Here is a 14,501-nt window from a genome sequence, read left to right as displayed (position 1 = left end):
CCCCCGAGCTCTGATGCGGATCCACAGCCCCCGAGCCTGCTGCTTTTGCCCTGGGATCTGAACCTAGCCCTCTCCTCAGCTCCACGGTGAGCCAGGCTTTGGCTAGTGCCTGTCATGCCCGGCCATCTCCATCTCCTTCGCTAGTCCAGGCCCTCATCCGTCACACCTGCCTCCAGCCTCTGGCCCTGCTGCCTGGGGCTGCCACGACAATCCTTCTAAGGCCCGAGTCTGACCGTGGCACTCCCGGGCTCACCGACTTTCTGTGGTTTTCCCATTGCTTCGACACTAACGCATAAGCATCTTTGCTCATAAGGGGCTCCCCCTCCCCTCTCCAGCCTTGTGTCATAACAACCCCCTTCAGGCCCTCTCCAGTCCCCCCTGATCCCCGAGCTGTCACCCTAGGGCCTTCCTGCCCACTCCTGCCACTGGGTAGTTGCCTGGCCAGTCCTTTCCCTCCTGGGACCCTTCCTTCTAGGCCCGGTTCAGGTGCCACCGCTTCCCCCAAGCCTTCCTTGATAGCCTTCAGAGCCAATCCAGTTAACAGAGGCAAGGGTCAAGCACTGATCAGCCACTCACTCCCTCTGTGACCTTGGGCACATCTTCCTGGGCCTTTGTAAAGGAAGGGGGCTGGGCTTGAAGGCTTGGAAGGCCCCATCCACTTTTAACATTCTACCAGTCCTGCACTCTCAATGAGATCTTGAAGGGAAGCAAGCTGCCTTCTTAATGCTGCCACTATTGTGTAAAGATATCACACCCCCCCCCCCCAAGTCTCAGCACTGTGCACTGGAAGGAAGCTTGAATTTGGAGTCCAAGGACCTGGGTTCAAATCTCAGCTCTGCCATTCACTAGCCGGATGACCTTGAGCAAAGTCACTGAAACACTCAGTTTAAGTTTAAACACTCAGGGCATCAGTTCCCTACGTTGTAAAATAAGGGAGTGGGGCTAGGTGGTCTCTGAAATCCCTTCCCACTCTGAATCTGAGAGGCCCAGACCTCTCAGATAGATGTACTGTGAAATTCCTTTCCCATTCTACAAATCATATTTACAAATCAGACATATTTATGGAAACATCTGATTACCCCCACAAGCTCCTTTGCGGGCAAGGACCAGGTTGTTTTCCACGTGGGGTTTCGCCACAGCCAAACACTGAGCTCTGCACCTAGTGGGAGCTTCATAAAGGCTTATTGGCTTGAATGGAAACCAAAGAGCTATGTAAAACCAAACCTGCTCCAAGTGGCAATGAACAGAACGCTGAATCCAGTAGGAAGCCCCCACCCCTATGTGTGTGCTGATTTGTTTGGACATTTTGGGCCAAATGAAGAAAGTACAAATCTAGATGAAAAGTGCATCTTTTAGGAAATTGCATGTTCTGTGATTAAAAGGGCTGGTGGTAAGGACTGGAGCTGTGATTTCATGAGTATAGAGAATGCTTAGGTGAGGAAACTTCCTCTATCGATAGAGTGGAGGTAGCAAACTCCAGGCACGCCTGTGTGCAACAACCAAATTAAAATATCATTGGGATATATTGAACACACTAAGTACAAATGAAATAAAATATAGACAATACTACAGATTCAAAACTAAGTCCGTCCATCTGTGGCCAGCAGGGATCCTTGTTCGGGATTATCAGAATTTGTGTTTGATGTCACTGGTTTAGAGCATTGACAGGTTGACTGACTTGCCCAGGGTCACACAGCTGGTGTGCATCAAAGGCAGAATTTGAACCCAAGTTTTCCTGGCCTTGAAACTGGCTCTCCATACGCTACACTGTGTCTCTGCCATGATTAAAAGATAATTAAAGGGCTGCCACTACTTTTTGTGTGCCACAGACAGATGGCATACTGCCCACTGTCCCTCATCCAGTCTAAAAAGCCAAGTGGTTGGTTTTTTTCTGAGAACCTTAGGGTAGTACCATTTAAGAGACAGGAGGGACCTTAGGGATTTCCTAGCTCAACCCGCTTATTTTAAAGATGAGAAAACAAAAGGTCTGAGAAGTTAAGTGAGTTTTTCCAAAATCGCATAGCAATCAGAGCCAGAATTCAAATTCGGGTCTTCTGACTACAGATGCCATGTTCTTTTTATTAAACCAAACCATGTATTTCATCAATGACCCTCAAGGACATAAGCATGTGACCACACTGGAAGTGGAGTAGAGAATGGGTTTCCCTGCCCCTCCATCACTTACTACTTACCCACAATCATCCACTCTACATTGAGGTTGGCCTCTGATTCAGAGAGCAGAAGGGAAGGGGTCAAAGGTAGTATGAGAAGGGGTTAGAGAGGCAGGGAAAAGAGGCTCTGGGTTTTCCAAAATATTGTTGTAGAACTTAACACTGCTCTGAGACTTGGGGCTGTAGGGAAACACTTTACTTCTGCAATGAAAGTTTGCCCCATACATCCCAACAAGACAAGAGCTTTTTTAGACAGCACCTAAGACAGACAAAATGAAAAACGGTCACTGCCCTAAAGGGGCTTATAGTACACAAGAGGAAACAACAGAGAAAGAACTAAAGGGATCAGGAAAGCCTGTCTGTAGAAGATGAACTGAGCTTTGAGGGAAAACAGGGGATTTACTGGAGTGAAGAGGGAGAATACTCCAGGCATACATGCACAAAGGCCACAGAATGCTGAATTTGAAGGTAGAGGGAGCCAGTTTGACTCCATGGAAAGGAGTGCTGTATAATACGCCTGGAAGGCCTGGAAATAAGCTCAGGCCGGAGAGTGAAGGGCTTCCACGCTAACTGGAGCAATGTGTCTTTTATCCTAGATGCAATAAAAGGGACAGCAAAGACACAGTAGATGGAGAGGTGACCTCAGATCCAGGAAGACCTGGGTTCACACCCCATCTGGAAAGCATACTGGCTGTGTGTCTAATGGGTGAGTCACTCAACCAGCCCTCAGTGCTCTGGACCACAACACTCCACAGTGGGGCCTGAACCAGCTGAAAATGTCATTGGGAAATAGTGAAATAAATACAAAGACAATAGCGTAGAGATAATGTTAATATGTGATTTTCTAAGTCATTATGCTGCCTGCAGGGATCCTTGTGTGTGGTTTAGTGGGTTCCCCGTTTCTATCTGAGTTTGACATCACTGCCCTAGACAATTCTCTAAGGTGAAGACTAAGTTGAAGAGATGTGGGTAGAGAAAGGTTCCTCACCGAGATTTTCCTATGCTAATGAAACCACTGGCCCCGGAGGCATAAAGGAGCCAGCGAAGCTTCTTGTGCTTTGCAAAGATGATTTTGGCAGCTCTCTGAGGGTCTATGGGAGAGGTGAATGGGCAGGAAGAGTCTTTAGGACCTGTCTTAGATGTCGTTTGTTCAAAGAAGACCAATGACATCGTGGGGGGATGTCTTGACTTGCTCCCGAATTGGATTCGAGTGGGACAGAGTTGCACAAAGTCATCAGCTTCTCTCTCCCAGAGACATCCAAGTCCAGTGGCAAAGACAAAGGTCAGGATGACTGGTGATGACCCAAGATGCAGTGGATGACGTTGGCGTCTTTGATGTCGGACCAAGCTCTAAGAGTTCCCGGCGCCTGCTTCGATCACCTTCATAGCCACTGGAACAAATTGTTCTCACCAGCCCATTCTGCTGGGAGTAGTCTTCATGTGCACAGATAAGGAGGAGAGAAAGGACAGAGTATGGTAGTGCTAGGATGAACAGAGGTCTAGGAAAAACACATCAGTCTTCCCTTGCAAATTATGTTGGTTTTAGATGGTCCCATACCCTGAATGGGCCCTAGTAGGAAGGAAATTGAAAAACCCTTGTTTGAAAGCTACTTTCAGAATCAGTTTCGGAACCATGAGCAACTTTAGGAGTCATGAGTCTAACTCACCTGCCCCCAATTCACTGGTAAGAAAACTGAGGACCCGAGAAGTTGAGGAGTAACTTGTCCAAGGTCACATAGCTAGTAGGTACATGAAATAGGATTTGATCCCAGGTCTTCTGACTCCATATCTAGCATCCTTTCCAGTGTGCCATACTTCTTTTGGTAGTGGGGAAACAAACAGTTGGAAACAAAGAGGTCTGATAAAAAAAATGTTTTGGTTCCTAGAACTCTTTTAGAGTGCTCAACACACTTGATTCCCCATAGACCAAGCCAGGTCATGCTGGCCAAGGTCCTAGAGACAGAGCTACCGGAATCCCCAGAGCTTAAGGGATTTGCCCTTGCCTTGTAAGTGACAGTGTGGTACCGTGGGTTCCAAAGTGCTGAGGTCTCTTCTAGCTTGACAGCCGCAGATCCCAGGAGTACAAGGATGGGATTATAGTATCTATCTGTGAATGAGGACAGACCTAGCCCAAGATAGGGCTGTTTTTAAGGGGAGATTGCATTTCCCTCTCCAGTGTACCACTTCCGAGCATTCCTAATTAAATTGATAATAATGATAGTAATTCACTTACAGATAACATTTTTTTACTTACGTGTGTTATCTTATTTGATCCTCAAAACACCCTGAAAAGTCAGTATGATGAGTATTGTAATGCTCATTTTATAGATGACGAAACTGAATCTCCAAGGTATCAAATGACCTGCTCAAAGTCCCATAGCTAGTAAGATGTAGGGCTGAGACTCAAACCCCAGTCTCCTGCCTGAGTTCCATACCCTTTTTTTTTTTTTTTGGTGAGGCAATTGGGGTTAAGTGACTTGCCCAGAGTCACACACAGCTAGTGAGTGTTATGTGTCTGAGGTCGGATTTGAACTCAGGTCCTCCTGACTCCAGGACCACTGCTCTATCCACCGCGCCACCTAGCTGCCCCTCCGAGTTCCACACTCTTGTCACTCCACCCTGACTCCTTTCATCTTTGTCTTTGATATTTGTTATCTGAATTTCACAAGGAAACCATTAGGATAGGCAGAAGTTACCTCCTGGCCCTCAATGATTAACTTAGAAACAAAGGCCCTGGTACAAGAACAACAGAATTAAACCCCCCCCCCCAAATGCAATAGAACCTAAGTGTTTTTATGTTGTCTGAAAGCCATGTTGCCCTTCTCCTTGCTTACACTTTGGCCAGCTAGGTGGGTGACATTCCTTTGGGTCCCAGGATTATATAACTTTCATCATCTCTTCTGGGGGTTTCAGTCCTAATTTATCCAGTCACTTATCTTGGTCACAGCATGAGGTCTCACAGCTGATCAAGCCTCCCTGGCACAGAGTCCAATATGCTGAGACCCTGAGCGGCCAATGGGAAACATTTTGGCAGGAGGCCCGACTACCTCCAAGGCCGAACATGTGAAGCTGGTTAATCCTTCCCTTAGAGAGATGTTAGCTACTTCCTGCCTTGATTGCTAAATGGACTAAGGACATTTTGGTGACTGCTGAACTTGTCATTGCAACAACTGATCATTTCATTCATCTCACATGGCAAGAGGGTGTTTGGGGGGATATTGGTGGCTTCGATCGGGTGTTGGGTTTGTGGCCTTGGGGATCTCGAGGCAGGAGGGAGTGAGCTGTTTCTTCAGTGGCTAGGTGAATGAAGTTAGCAGTTCAGCAGGATGTGAAGAAGAACAATGACCAGGAGATGGAGAGGGAGGGGCTGGCCCCTCAAAATCTTCTTCAGTGCGTACTGCTTCCATATTTCAACTGTGAATAGAATGGTATTTCCAGAATCAAGTAATTTCTGATAAGAGTGCAAGCTTCTGGAGGGCAGGGATGACTTTATTTTATGCCTTTGTTTCACCAGCGCCTAACCTAGGACTGAGCACGTTTGTTGGTGTTGGCATCCTCTCTGCTCACACTGATACAAGTCCTGCTATTGCTTAATAGACAGTCTTTGAAATATTTCTCCCCTGGGACCAACCTGGTGATGAGATCCCCTGAATTCAGACAAAATATTGTTACTGGACCCATACTCAAAGCCTCTGTAGCTCGGTAGAGCATAGGATTGTAGATTTAGAACTAGAAGGGACCTCAGAAGTCATTTCTTACAACCCCCTCATTTTATACATGAAAAATTTGAGGCCCAGAAACTCGTATTTTGATAACTCGTAAAGATAGAGTGTCCCAAAAGTCTTTGTGCTGTTATGAGCTCTAATAGCTTTGGGGGTGCCCACACTCACATATATATGTATATTGTTGCTCTTCCCTTGTTTTCGAAGAGGACCAGTGACATCATGGGTGATGTTTTGGCTTTCGAGTGAACTGGATTGAAGTGAGGCAGAGCTGCACAAAGTCGTCAGCCTCACTCTCTCTTCCTGAGTCATTGAAGTCCAGTGGCAGGACAAAAGTCAGGACAACTGCTGATGGCCCAGAATGCAGTAGATGATGACCTTGGCCTCTTTGATGTCTAACCAAGGTCCCAGCCTTCCACAGCTGCCTGCTACAGGTGCGTGGTTGCTGCTCGTGCTCCAGCTTCTTGGAGCCCCAGGTGAGAGTTGTGTGAAAGATGGACGTCAAACATGGATGAGCAGCCCTGAGAAGGACTCAGCAAGCCCTCACACCAGAGGGGCTAGTCCTCCCCCAACACCATCTATTCACACACACACACACACACACACACACACACTTACATACATATGGTATATATGCATTTATGTATTCACTTTATATTTATTCCTATATATACTTACAAGTATATTTATTGTCTCCCCTATTAGAATGTAAACCCCTTGCAAGTAGGGATTTTTTTGTACTTATGTCTCCTGTGCCAAGTACAATGTCAGATACTTTGTAAGTACTTAAGAAATACTTATTTATTGATTAATAGACTTTCCCAAGTCCACCAAGGCATTAAGTAGAAGTCTTTAATTCCGTTGATAACAACCTACCCATGGGAATCAGGAGTCTTTTTGTTTCATTTCTTATGTGCATATCAGTCAATCAATAAGGTTTTTTTTTTAAGTGCTTAGGCACTGGAGACAGAAATACAAAGAAAGAAACGATCTCTGTTCCCAAGGAGCTGGCATTCTAATGTGAGAGACAATATGTACCTACGTCAATATATCCAGCATAAATATAAAGTAAATAAATACAAATATGTACGAAGTAGCTAATGAATATGAAGTAGTTTAGGAGGGAAGGCTCCAACAACTGAGGTGGGGGCTGGGTATTGGATCAAGCAAGGCTTCATGAAGCCAGGGATGGTGCCTTAGCTGCATCTGAAGGAAGAGAGGAACCCTGAGGCAATGTTAAGGAGGGAATTCATTCTGGGCATGAGAAACAGCCACCCACAAAGGCATGCAGATGGGAAATGGAGTGTTCAGCACCAGGAACGCAGAGAAGGCTGTTTTGGTTGGGCCATAGAATCCAGAATGGGGAGGAATATTCAAGGAGACTGGAAAGACAGGCTGGGGGCAGGGATGTGAAAGGTTTTGAAGACTAAGCAAATGGGGCAGCTCGGTGGCACACCAGCCCTAGAGTCAAGAGGGCCTGAGTTCAGACACTTCCTAGCTGTGTGACCCTCGGCAAGTCACTTAACCCTGATTGCCTCAAAAAAAAAAAAACTAAACAAAGGAGTTTATATTTAATAATGGAGGCAATAGGGAGCCAATGGAGTTGGTTGAATGGGGGAGTCAGATGGTCAGATCTGCATTTAGGGAAAATCACTTTGGTAGATGCAGATAGGATGAACTGGAGTGGGAAGATACATCTGAGGCAGGGAGGCCAATTAGGAGGCTGTTGTAAGAATCTAAAGGAGGGATGATAAAGGCCTGAATTAAGGTGATAACTGTGTGAATAAAGAGAAAGAACAGAATGTGAGAAGTGTAGAGGTAAGCAATGGCAAGAATGGATATCTGATGTGAGGGAAAGTGAGGAGCTGAGGATAACACCAAGGTTAAATCTGGGAGACTGGGAGGATGGTGGTGCCTTCCACAGAAAGAGAGAAGTCTGGGAGAGGAGTCTGTGTGCCTGATCTAGTTGTCTGTGATATATGGCCTATTTGCCTATTCGAGATGATTAACTCTGTTTACAAAGCTGATTGCTGAAAATTTCATATTAAATATCACCAATTTTGTAATGGTTTATAGTTTTGGAGGTACATGAAAGAAAGATAAGTTAAAATTAAAGAGGCCAACTTCCAGAATCATCTCCCTGGTTCTACTACCAAGTAATCTGTATGATTCTAGTTCATTTGACCTCTTTAGACATCACATCTGTGACTAGAGATTGGTTTGGAAAGTCCCTGAAAGGCAGTAGGCCATAGTGCCTACCATCTTGCCTTGGCAGCAAGAACATTTGGTTTTAAAGTCCTGCCTCTGTTTAAGGGAAAAGATGAGTTGAGTTTTATATATGTTGAGTTTGAGGTGTCCCTGGGACATCCAGTTTGAAATGTCCAATGGGCCATTGGTGATGTGAGAATTTCATATCACCTTCTCTGTGTTCAGCATCTTCAATGTCTTTTGTTCTTTTGATCCTTTTCTCTGCTTATAAACATGAATGGAACATTACTATTTTTAAAAATTTTTTTTGTTTGTTTACTTTTCCTTTTTTTCCTTTTTTAATTGATTTCCTTTTTTAATTTATTTTGATTTATCAACAATCACTTCCATATGCTTCTGAGTTTAAAATTTTTCTCCCCTCCCTCCCCAAGATGGCACACAATCAGTGAAAATAAGTTTTTTTATTCAACCTTTTTGTTTCTAAATCACAGTCATTTCTGGATGTTACCCCTCCCCCTTCAACAAACAAACAAATAAACACAAAATGAGCCCTCTCTTGAATCAAAGAAAACCAGTTAGGCAAAATCACTTGACCCAGTGACTGTGGCTGACATTGTATATAACGTCCTGTACTCATAGCACACTGCATCTTTACCAAACAGAAGGAGTTGTTTCCTCTTCTAGGGGCCAAGATTGGTCATTATAATTAGTCAACATGTAGCTTATACCTTTGGTATCCTCAGTCTCCTTCAATTTTGTTTCTGACCTAAAAGTCTACTGAAATGTCTCATGGTGACTTCCTTTTTGTTATGATTTGGATAAATGAGTTTCTTTGCTCAAAAAAAAGTCACCAGACAGCTATGGTATAGTGGAGAGTTATGAATTTGGAATTAGGAGACCTGAGCTCCAATTCCAGTTCTTTTGAAAATGATCTAAACCCTTGGCTAAATAACTTCACCTCTTGAAATCTTAGTTTCCTTCTCCCTAAAATGGGCATAAATTCTCCTTCTGGCTTCTGTGGGAGAAGGAACAGGAGAGGAAAAAGAGAAACTTGAACTGAATAAAGAGGAGAGAGAACTCATGTAGATGAATGGGAAGGATTTAGACTAATGGGGGAGGTTGGAGGTTAAGTTGGGGGAAAAGTGCTGAAATTTGGTAAAAACTAAATAAAATTTGAAAGAGAATAAACTCTAGGCCCAAAGACAAATGAGGAAGATATATAAGGATTAAGGAAGACCAAGGAGGATTCTCTAACTCAACTAGAACCAAGATTTGAGAAAGAAAAGGAAAAGGTATTGGGCAAGTCAGGGCAAGATAAGTAAGAAAAGGTAAGTGGAACAATTCCACCGTAAGCAAATTGATAGAGGAGACTGATGGGTAGGGCAAACTGGTGAAATAGATGGAAGGGTGGTGCAAGGCTGAAGGGGAGATGGGTGTGGGAGTAAAGTTGTCAAGATCAGGAAAGTAAGTTGAGAGGAGTTCTCAAGTAATTAAGAGGTGATAATCGGCTGCAAAATTTTTAACCAGGTGCTTAGGGTTGAGGTGTAAAAACACACAAGTCTGCAAAGAAAGGACGATGAAAATCTCCACCAGTATAGGGAGTAGGGAAGATGTACAGTGCCTTACAAGGAGTGTGGGATGTATGCATTTCTACCCCAGCCCAGGGACTATTATCAACATTCCAGGGAAGGCTGCTCTTTCTCCTGAAGGAGAAGATGACGTAAAGGTAAAGAGGATGGACACCTGTCCATACTCTATGTGATGAGGCAGATGGGATGCATTTCCGAAGGGTGCTTCAATGGGATAAAAAGGGATTTGTGGCAGAGAAGGGGAAGCCTGTCCCTTGTTAGGATGTTGGAGAGAAAAGTGGTAGTCAGAGGAGAAAAGGATGCTTTTCATCAAAGCTTCAAACCTGGTTTGAGAGCCTTCCTGAAGAGGAGGGAGCTAGGTCCTCGGGGAAGTGACAGGTCACTTATTTTGCAGAGCCTAATATAATAGAGCCAGAGATGCCATCTAGTAAGAGAGAGAGAGAGAGCATGGGCCAGTAAGGGGCAGAGTTCTTGAGTTTTTCCAAGTTATTTTTTCTTTATAATGTTAGCATTGTTGTATAAATTGTTCTCCTACTTCTGCTTACTTCACTTTATATCAGTTCATTTTTTTTAAAAACCTATAATGATGTGGTATCAACACAGCCATCCTATCTGATCTTTTCTTGCCTCTTAGGTGGGTCTCTATCTGGGACAGTACCCAGTCCTGGATTTAGGAAGACCTGAATTCAAATCCAGCCTTCAAACACTTCTGAGCTGTGTGACTCTGAGCAAATCATTTAACCTCAATTTCCTCATCTGTAAAATGGAGATAATAATAGCACCTATCTTTTAGGGTGATTGTGAGGATCACTTGTAAGGATAACAATTGTAAAGTGCTTATCACAATATCTGACCCATAGTAATCACTATGTAAATATTAGCTATTATTAATCATTTCCGTTATTGTACTAATTGCAGATGTAGTTTTTAAAAAATATTTTTCAGGTAACAGGTTTTCTTTCTTTTTGTTTTTGTTTTTGTTTTTGTTTTTTGTTAATCTGTCACTCCAACTACTCTCCTCCTCATGGAGCAAATTAAAAAAATAAAAGTTCTCAATATGTGTCTGCATAGCCTAGCCAAAAAAAATCCACATTAACCAGGTCCAAAAATAAATATCTTTCCGTGTTTTAAGCCCACCACCTCTGTGTCAGGAAATGAGTGGCATGTTTCATCTTCATTCTTTTGGATTGGTTTATCATCGCACTGATTGGCGTTCTAAAGTTTTCCAAAGTTATTTTTCTCTATAATATCATCATTGTTTAAATTATTTTAGTTCTGCTCACTTTGTTCCACGTCAGTTCATAGAGGCCTTCCCAGTTTTCTCTGGAATTGTCCATTTCATCATTTACTATGGCACACTAATACTCTGATATATTCAGATACCACAATTTATTTAGCCATTCGCCTAGAGGAAGATACCCCCTTACTTAGTTTCCGATTTTTTGTTACCATGAAAAGAGCTGCTATGAATAATTTTGTAGGTATAGATCTCATTCCTTTTTCTTTGAATTCTTTGAGGCATAGCTAGGCCTAGTGGTGGTGTAGCTGGGTCAAAGGGTATTCACAGTTTGGTTACTTTCTGGGCATAGTTTCAAAAGTGCTTTCCAGAAATGCGTAAGCAATGCTGGATCAATTCATATCTCCACCAACAGTTCACTAGTCTACCTGTTTCCCACAGTCCCTCCAACATTTGTCATTTTCCTCTTTTGTCATTCTTTCAAGGCTGATAGGTGTGAAGTGGGATCTGGAAACTGCTTCAATGTGCATTTCTCTAATGATTAGAATTTACAGCATTTTTTCATATGATTGCTGATAGCTCGGCTTTCTTCTTTTGAAAACTGTCTCATTATGTCCTTTGAACATTTATCTCTACTGGTTAATAGTACTTGGTCTTACAAATTCAAATGAGTTCTTTATATATCTTGGAAATGCAACCTTTAAAAAAAGAAACTTGTTGCAAAGAATTTTTCTCAGTTACCCATTTACTTTCTATTTTCTACTACATTAGTAGAAAACTGTGCAAAATCTTTTAAATTTCATGGAATCAGAATTATCCATTTTATCTGGTGTCGTTCATATGGATCTTCCCAATTTTCTTGGAAGTTGGCCATTTGGTCATTTCTTATCTTATAGTAATATTCCATTACATTCACATACCATAATTTGTTTAGTCATTTTCAGTTGATGGGCATCCCTTTAGTTTCTAGGTTTTTTCTACAACCAAAGGAGTTGCTACATTTTTTTTTACCCGTATGGGCCCTTTTCATTTTCCTTTGATCTTTTTAGGGTATAGGCCTTGCAGTGATATTGCTAGGCCAAAGAGTATGCACAGTTTAATAACTTTTTAGATATAGTTCCTTACTGATTTCCAGACTGACTGGAACAATTCATAGCTCTGCCAACAGTGCATCGATATGCCTGGTTTCCCTAATCATCTCCAATATTCGCCAGTTTCCTTTTGGTCATTTTGGCCCGTTTTATGGGCATGAGGTAGAACTTCAGAGCTGCTTTGATTTGCATTTCTCTATTAGTGATTTAGAATTTTTTTTTTTCATCTGGGTATTGATAGCTTGTATTTACTTCTTCCCTTGAAGACTGCCTTTTCATGTGCTTGGACTATCTATTGGGGAAATGGCTCTTTTGCAAAAACTTTGAATCAGGTTCTTATGTACCTTAAAAATGATACCTTTATCAGAGAAAACTTGATACAAAGACTTTCCCTCCAGTTAACTGTTTCCCTTCTAATTTTAACTACATTTGGTTTTGCATATGCAAAATCTTGTAAATTTTGTGTAATCGAAACTACCCATTTTATCTTCATTGATCCTTTCTATCCCTTGCTTGATCATGAACTCTTGCCCTGTCCATAGATGTGAAAATTAATTTTTTCCTCGCTTCTCTAATTCGTTAATGGTGTCATCCACCCTTTTGCCTATGTTGATTGTCCGTTTGTGGCTTATCTCGGTATACGCTATGAGATGTCGTTCCATACCTAGTTTTTGTGAGGCAGCTATTTGTCAATGAGATGACAACAACAGAGAGGCTTGCTGTCTTCCTAGGGCGAGGAGCCAAGATGTGACAGAGAAGCTCCCCAGACTTATGAAAGTGGATGACAGCTTCCTACTTGTGGTAATTCACGTGGACCCAAATGATATTGCCAGAAGGAATCTAAACAGTCTTGTCAACTATTATGAAATCTTAGGGAAATAACTAAAGACCATGGACCATTGGTTGTTTTCCTCCTAGTTACCAGTTGGAGATAAAAGAGTCAGAAGAAAACGACTAATCTGGGAAGTGAACAGCTGGCTAAGAAAGTGGTATCTGAGAATGGGATTTGGATTTCTGGTCCCTGGCTTCAAATATAGAAATGACAGATTCCTGGCCAGAGATGGCATACACCTAATAAAAACTGGTAAATATTTGCTGGGTTTCTTGTGAATCTAATTTAAACTAAAAAGTATGGGAGAGGGAGAAGACTGCCTGTGGATATCTTCCAAATTAGATCCTATGGAGAATAAGTACAATGAAAGAAGAGCAAGACAAGGTTATAGGAGAACAAATTCAAGAAACAAGCCAGCAGCAAAATCTAAGGCCTCCAGTGTCTATATGCAAAGGCCCAAAGTTTAGGCAGCAAATGGTCCTAACACAAGGAGGCAAATTTTGAAGGAGAGGAAATCTGAGCATGGTCTGGCACATCCCCTTGATCTGGAAAAAGTAGATATCAAAGGGTTTAGGGAAAAGATAAGTATGTTTCCATGGAATAGAATTTTGTGAGGGAAGTCAGCCCAAGGGGGATGGCAGATGCTGAAGAATGAAATTCTGTAGATACAAAGGATACCTATACACCAGACACAAATAATATTATTGAGAAGGAAAAAAAAATGGAATTTGTCTAACGAGCCAGATATGGATGAACAGAGAGTTTACTGGTTTGCTTAGACTTTTCGAAAAAGTGTACAGAAAATGGAAGTAAGGCCACTTAATAGAAAATAAATAGAACATGGTATGTTTTTATAAAAAAATAATATCAGGAATTCAAAAGCTCAAAGTGACCTGAGGCTGGGAGGAGGTCTATGAGGTCAACTAAAAGGACTTTGAAAGTTACATTAGGAGGAAAAGGAGGATCCAAGAAGCTGGAAGCCTTTTGCTTTTGGTGGAGAGGGAAATGATAACTGACAGTATAGAGAAGATCCAGCTGCTCCACTCTGATTTTGCTTCTGTGTTCTCTTTGTCAAGGGGAATGACTTCTTCGCTGGAAGGGATTGAACAAACTAGACTCAGAGAAAAGTAGAGATGGCAAGACACCACTAAAGTACCCTTGGTGAAAGCCCATCGTGTGGCCCAGGTGCAACCCACCTGGTTATTAAGAATTACTTCTTAGCACTTGATATGATTGAATTTGAATACTGAAGAATATCGTGGTTTGGAAGCTTGTTGGGAATTTTCCCTGAAGCAAAGCTTCCAATGTCCAAAGGGTTGTCATGAGTTAGAAGGATTTGACTTTTTTGGTTTGGAGCTGGAGAGCAGGAACAGGGACAATGGGTGGAAGGCACAAAGAGGAGAGTTCTAGGCTGGATGTCAGAAAAAAGCTCCTGACATTGAGATCTATCCCCAAGTACAGTGGGTTGCTTGGTGGTGGGTAGTGGGTTCTCCCTCCTTGGACATCTCCAAGCAGAGGCTCAGTGACCACCTTGTCAGAGTGTCAACAACAACCAACATTTATTAAGCACCAAGGGCAGCTAGGTGGTACAGTGGATAGAGTGCTGGGCCTGGAGTCAGGAGTACTCGAGTTCAAATCCAGCCTGAGAAAC

This window comes from Vombatus ursinus, unplaced genomic scaffold (genome assembly GCF_900497805.2).
Source record: "Vombatus ursinus unplaced genomic scaffold, bare-nosed wombat genome assembly UNPS02015358.1, whole genome shotgun sequence".
In the NCBI taxonomy this organism is placed as follows: domain Eukaryota; kingdom Metazoa; phylum Chordata; class Mammalia; order Diprotodontia; family Vombatidae; genus Vombatus; species Vombatus ursinus.
Note: the sequence above shows the minus strand (reverse complement) of the source record.